This window comes from Miscanthus floridulus, chromosome 7 (assembly GCF_019320115.1).
Source record: "Miscanthus floridulus cultivar M001 chromosome 7, ASM1932011v1, whole genome shotgun sequence".
Taxonomy (NCBI): domain Eukaryota; kingdom Viridiplantae; phylum Streptophyta; class Magnoliopsida; order Poales; family Poaceae; genus Miscanthus; species Miscanthus floridulus.
Window position 1 is genome coordinate 100,414,618 of NC_089586.1, and position 7,463 is coordinate 100,422,080.

At 44.8% G+C, this 7,463-nt stretch overlaps 1 pseudogene; it reads right to left on the reverse strand.

Annotated features, from left to right (window-relative positions):
* Positions 1-842: 842 nt before the first annotated feature.
* On the reverse strand, positions 843-7,165 carry LOC136467437 (RING-H2 finger protein ATL72-like; annotated as a pseudogene).
* Positions 7,166-7,463: the final 298 nt, after the last annotated feature.

Here is a 7,463-nt window from a genome sequence, read left to right on the forward strand (position 1 = left end):
GCAGGCTGATCCAGGACTGTGTCCCTGCGTCCTGCGACCATCAAGTGTCGCAACAACCGTTCGTGGAAGGTGATGTGTCCTTACAGCCGCTCACAGTACGAAAACAGGGAAGAGAGAGAGCGAGCGGCGCGAACTGTCCGGGTCGCTGATGAAATGGCACGGCTGTTGGTACAGGAGCAGGAGCCGCGTTCACAGCCTGGACAGGGAGGGAACACCGGAACAGCAAGTAGTCAACACTGGAGCAAGTGAAGCTGCAAATCATCAGGAGAAAACAACAGTGGATGCATTTATTTCATCCCCGAGCCTTTAGGGTGATTGGAACAGGGAACAGCGAGAGCACGAGATGTGTTCGACTCGAACATGTACAATTAGTTAAATTAATTTGAAATTACTAAACTACTGGTAGTCTGGTACATCAGCACAGTACGTTTGCACAAAAGAAAATGAAAAGAACACTAATTTTCAACCTCCAGCCATCGTGATCTCAATTCTCAAAGAAGTTTGAAAGACGATTATAATAAAAATTTAAAAGCCCCCAATGGATCAACCTGCCACACATCAGTGATGAACAGCAGGCCAGCAGGCGTTCGACAAAACACCTCATCTAGAATGGAACTAGGAGTCATGAGCGATCAATGTTAAGCTTTCTATAAAAGCCGGCCAAGGTCATTGGTCTAAAAAAAACGAGCCATCCAATGAATTTTGCTGGCTTGAACCAATGCCTTATTATTAAATTAACCCGTTCCATTCCCAAACCAGAACAAATATGTGGAGTGATTAGTGAGAAGGTGATGGCCCGCAGAACAACCCACCTAGGAGATGAAACAGTTTCCACAGGTTCAAGAGCCAAAATGCTCCCTTAAGCACTGGCAATTTATTGGCGAGCGGAATATTTGCAGCTCCAACTCTGAACAGTATATCATTTCTTTACAGAATACAATGATAACACATCAAAAAGAAAAAAAAAACAAAGACAGGTACCGAAATTGCGAAAGGCAACTGCTAATCTATAGCTCGAAATGTACAAAGAATGCCTAGACACCAGGCCCATCCTGTACCCAACTACTGTGCTGCAGGACGAACAGCCCAAGCATGGTTTCTGCAATGGCAGATCCTTCCTTTTGACGCCCGACCGGAAGAGTATACCTTCACCAATTTCAACCCTTGTATCCCTCATTGTCTTTGTGGCTGGATTTCAATGATCACCTCTAATGATTCCTGTGGGGATGGACTGTTTTGTCTACCTCCAGCACGATCACGATGAATCGGAAGTATCCAATGAGGCGATCTATTGACAGAGCTCTCGGCATGTCCCAATATTTGAGGGAGGGCTACGGAGAGGGGATGCAGTAGATTTTGCACCAGGTTGGTCCTTCAATGAGATCCGACATATCGGGCAAGTAGTTTGTTTCTGTAACCATACGTCTATACATTCCAGATGGAAGTTATGTCGGCATGTAGGCATTATACGCAGTATCTCTTTATCATTGTATTCACCTAAACATATGGAGCACCTGTCAAAGAAAAATAAGAAACATATTATTTTCTTTTGAGTTACAAGTAAACATACCACATAAAGGTAACCTATGCAATTCCTTAATTTCCATGATGCTCATCAACAATCATCAAGTGGTAATATACTTTTATCAGAAATATCTCTCTCAACTTGCTAAATTATCATATAGGATATATCTAATATAGAGGATATATCTAATATAATAAGCCATGTGCTAAATTATCATATAGGATATGAGCTTTGTTACCGTGCTTGAGAGGAACCAACAGTTCCTCCCTGCAGGATTATTGATTAATTAATTATAACTAAGGGTATTTTAGTACTTTGATTTCAGTCAGGCGATCTGGCCGTTCGTGCTTTTGCTCCGATCACCGCTGCCTGACTACCTGCGCGCCCGTAGCCCGTCGCTACCCGCATAGAGTTGCCGTCTCCCAACTGGCCAAACACGTTGTCACTTGCCTTCCCGGAGCTCGCTGCTGGAAGCGTGCCGTCATGTCGCCTGCCGCCAGCCTGCCTAGAGTTGCCGTTGCCCACCTGGCCAAGGTCGCTATTTTCTGCCTGCCCGGAGCCCGCTCCCGGACATGTGCCCGGGTCTCTGTTGTCCGGCTGCGAGGGCTTGTCTTCCCCATGCTCAGCAACATGGGCTCGGTGCCACCATGAGGAGCAGTGCGGTTTCATTTGGTCAACCTGCACCTGGAGCTAAAGTTGCTTTAGGTAGTCAATGGCATCATAAACCATGGAGGCCTTGTCCGTCTGCACTTGCGAAACCAATGGAACGCAGAACTAACCCACACATGGAACAAAGCAAGATGACAAGAATGGAGTCATGGAGAGTCCCTGTAGCCACCTTGCTCTATTTGGGTGTGAGAGTCTGCAGTCTCATCGATGTCAGAATCATACGTACGTTCTCATCTACCAAACAGGCCAACCACGGAAAGAGCGATGAGAGAGAAGGACCACGCATGATGCACCCACCATCTCCGAGAGGTTGTGTGTTTCTGCAGCGCCGCTCCTCTTGCCGGGCGGGGCGCGCCGGCCTCGCGCAGCGATAGATCATCGTTGCCGGCGTCTAATCGTCTGCCACTGCTGCCTAATAGAAGGCGTGGATTCTAAAATGTCGGTGTATGCATTTGTGGTTTCGGGATTGTATGGATCGGGACGGGCAAGAAGAAATCTCTCACATGTGAAAGTATTATTCTACCCTTCTAAATTAATTAGGAGCCGGTTCCTGGCCCACCGATTTTTGGTTCCGGGCCACATCTTAAGTTCCTCTGAATTGGTTCCTCCTAATTTTTAACCACTTGATCTAACCAAACGAAGGGCTATCATTATTTTCAAGCACAGTAAAATTTCTCATAGGATATATCCAATCTAATAAGTCATGTCTCATTTTAGATATTTCATTTTTTTTCAATAACAGATAAAAAGTTTGCAGTACAACTACAAGCAATATCTGCTGAGCAAGAAATTAGGTGCTCGCCATGAAACTGCTAATGTCAGGCAAGAGCTGTGCATGCTAGTTGTGGCTGTCCACCAAAAGATGCTAGTCAACTATTTGATGAATACATATATTCATGAATAAATGTCCTCCTCTGGAGGTACATAAATTTCTGTTATGCAAATAAAAAGTAGCGCATGTAGAATGTAAATAATCAAGATTATTTTTCTCACAACTATGCAGTTGATTACTTATAGGAGGAATTCCTTGTGTGCCATTAAAAAAGATCGCAATGCCCTGTGAGCACCTGGAAAAGTTCAGCGGTCTTCAGCGCTACTGCTCCAACTTTTTTATGCCCTCCATGCCACTGCCGTCAGTTTGGGCTCTAACGGTGTCAAAGTGCAGGTGTGAAAAGTCAAAAATACCCTGTTGTATAAATATGTCATTAATTTTTTTGAGCATCTTAACGACTTCAAATGAAAAAACTCAAAACTAGAAAGTTGTAGATCTCGTCGAGATCTATAATTTTCATATAAAAATTATCTTCATTTAATTCCGCAAAAAATATGATTTGATATGATTAATATATCTTAGAAAAATCATTTTTTTTTTTGCGGAATTAAATGAAGATAATTTTTATATGAAAAATTATAGATCTCGACGAGATCTGCAATTTTCTAGTTGAGTTTTTTCATTTGAAGTCGTTAAGATGCTAAAAAAATTAATGTCATATTTAGACTTAAGGGTATTTTCGACTTTTCACACCGGCAGTTTGACACAGTTAGAGCCCAACTGACGGCAGTGGCATGGAGGCCACAAAAAAGTTGGAGCAGTGGCGCTGAAGACCGCTGAACTTTTCTAGGGGCTCACAGGGCATTGCGATCTTTTTTAATGGCACACAAGAATTCCCCCTTACTTATATGTCATGCACAATCATGAAAGATTATTGAATGTCATGCCAAGTCAATTATCAGCCCTGCGCACCTTCCCATATTTATAAGAGACAAAACACAGACAAGGGGGGTAGCTGTACTTCTTGTTCAAGAAAATATGATTCTACAATCTACATTAGATAATTTATAAATACAACTAAAAATCTGTCCATTTAAGTGCTTCATTCAGTTATAGCATCTTTACTAATATAAACCATGTAGCAGCTATATACATACAATAATTTAGAACTTATAAGTCATCCAATAACAAAGACTAGAAATTCTGGAGGCCTTGATGATTAAGCTATCACTTAACTCATTGGTATACGCACTGATACCTTTTTTTGAAAATAACAGGAGGAGTTTCCCCCTACTTGTTAAATAGAAAGAAGAGTGTGTGCGGAAAAGAGAAAAAAAAAGGTAGACCCAGTGCCAGAGGCTCCCACATGAGTGGGCTCTGGGGAAGGGAAAAACCGAGGCAAGCCTTCCCCCCGCAAAATCTGCGGAAAAGAGAAAACAAAAAAAAACACTGATATCTTGTGAAACACTAACTGATATGCCTGCATGTTCTTTGCATCAAATTTCATTGACAATCATACAAAAGGGAATCGTACAAGTAATTCCCTCTGCCTCTGAGAATAGGCAATTTGGTTGAAGGAGCGATGGTACATTTGCAGACATGGAAGTAAATTAACTATAGAGCATGCATTATGTACTTACTGGGCATCATCTTTTGAATGGAAGGCCTCAGAACTATAATTCATTGTAGGAATTGCAGCAACGGCAAAAGGATCCAACCCACAGCGGGAGCGTTCAATCTATTGAACAAAGCAAAAGGAACCATGTCATCTTTTAACACAAAGTCTTGTCTGGATTGCTGTAAGTAAACTGACACCAATGATCACCTAGCAGAAACATAATGCTTGCGAGTTGTGACACAAACCATTTAGTAATTTAAACCCCTCATTGTTTAGTCATCTCAAGCATCTCTTTGAAAACAATGAAACAAGCAAATTAAAAACGACTTAATCTGAGTGTGCAGGAGCATGTTAGAGTGGCTTTCTAGAGGGTTATCTTCAAACTTTCAGATACCCAAGTTAAACATTGGTTGAAGTACATTCCTTTGTCATAGATAAATTTGCATAAAGATTTTGTTTATCAGTATTCTCTCAGATAAAGAAAGGGGCATACATAATGTGCATATCATGCCCTTTAGCTATGCAAAACCACATCCATACGAATGGATGGGATTTTTTTAAGAAAAGGGGACTTTTATTCTGGCTTCTGCACGAGTTATTCACTCAACCACTAATGCATGGGATATGAAAGAAAGCATAGAACATTGAGAAATAGTCAAATGGAAAACCTAATGTGCATGCTTAGTTAGTTAATTTTTCAAAAGAAAAAACCCTTGCATTTGCATCTTCCACTTTCAATTACAACTGGAAGCTAGCACAACTGTAAAGGACTGATAGGACAAAATGCTGGCAGAATATGGACCTAAGTCCTAACTTATCACTAAAAGACTAAGATAATTTTGTATACACCATATTCACAGTTGAGAGAGATGATACACATACGAACCAGCCTATCAATTGAAACGACAAAATAATAATATGCTTGATAGTATCGCCCATGGTTCAGACAAATCAGAAGATAGGATAGAACCACGTACTGATGCCTAAATTTTGAGGGTGAAAATACTGCCAGATATTCAAATGTACAGTGTACCAAATCAAATCATCTTTGATAACCACACTGCTAGTCCAAAGGCCATAACTTACAGGGCTAAAAATACCATTTTTAAATATGACAATCTAAACACCTGCTGTGAATGTTCTCGATATGGAGATCATGAATATAATGGTAAGTAACATGGTATTACATGACTAATCCAATCGACTTTGGCCCATCTCGGACTGAATTATTTGGCCAAGATGGACTGTTTTCATAGTCTGTAGACACTGTGGTTATGTTTTTCATGTCAATGAACTTGCAACTTCATTAAGAATCTGTACAATGTAGAGACTAAAAGAGTTGATGCAATATGTGACTAGCTAGAAGAACCCTGCAGACAAAATGAAAGCAGCATCTCATTCAAGTAAATAGCATCTCCAGTTATTAGTGAGAACTGAGAAGGCAGTTTGATTAGTTCCTAATGCATCTTTGCCATGATATTTCCCTTCTACATCTTCTATAGTTCTATCAGCTGCTGGTGGTGGCCTTCGTAAGTATTCGTTGCTAATTTTGTCAAGATATTTACTTTTCGGCCAAAACAAAGCCAACTTACAAGTCACATCACACAAATAATGCACATGCGACCTCGAGTTCAGTTTTAGTTGTAGCCCAATAAACACGACTCCTGTAAAACAGCAATGTGACTGACAAGATCGAACGGTGTTCCAGTGTGTAAAATAAAAAGAAGTATTCAGTGAGGTATTTTCCTGAACCTAATTGGCCCCGTGCATGACTTGGGATCACCGGATCACTACACAACTCAAGGGTCGCTTCCGTGCTTCACAAACGTAACTGATACACACACGCTAGCAGAATAGCAGAGTAGCAAGGTACTGGGCGCTCACCGTGCGGTCGAGATCCGCGACGTTGCGGAACTCGACGTCGAAGTCGAACGGCACGGGTGGCTGCGCCAGCGCCCGCGCCGCGGCGACCGCGGCCGCGTCGGCAGCGTCGGCGTCGGCACGCGCGGCGCGGCCGCAGATGAGGCGTGCGCAGACGAAGACGATGAAGGTGGCGCTCATCCCGAAGCCGATCACCGTGGTCACCAGATTCAGCCCGGACCCCAGCATCTCCACCGCCCCTTCCCTTCCCTTCCCTCGCCGCGCCGCCACGGCCGCACAGTACCCCCTCGCCTCCCCCCCACGGCACGCGACGGACGGATTAAGCAACGAGCGGCTGCTGCGGTTGCCGGGGCGGCGTATAAGAGCGGCGCGGCGGGCGGCTGGGGTCGGGCAGCAGGGGGCTGGTGGCCATCGGCGCGGGGTTTGGGATTTGTCCTGGGATTTGCGTGGGCCGCTGGCAAGGAATGATGCGCCGCGGCGCGGGCGGCGGGAGTTGGCGGATTCCGGGAGTTTGTGAGCGAGGTCCTGGGAGAAACAAGTATCTCCCTCGTCTCGTCTCGTCTCGTCTCCCCCTGTGCGTGACCTGCGAGTGTGGGGGTGCCTGCCTTGCGCTGCGCGATGCTACTCGCCTGGGCCTGCGACGACGCCGGATCTGCTACAGTGATGCTGCTGTTTTTCTGGCGACTGGGCCTGGCCCTAGGAACTTCGCTTCGACTGCGTATGACGCGCGGGACCGGTGTCACAGCGGGGTCAGCTGTCATGCTGTCATGGACGACGGAACGGCTTGTGTTGGGTGCCGTGGCCGGAGCCAGTCTCCACAGGTAGGGGAGGCACGCGGGGCCCGCCGCGACGGTGTGGGCGTGTGGGCAGGGCGAGGACATGAGGTGCGCGCCGGGGAATCGTCCAAGATTTGGCAGTCGCCACTGCCATGCCGCCACGCGAGCGGGACAGATCGATGTCAGAATCATACGTACGTTCTCATCTACCAAACAGGCCAA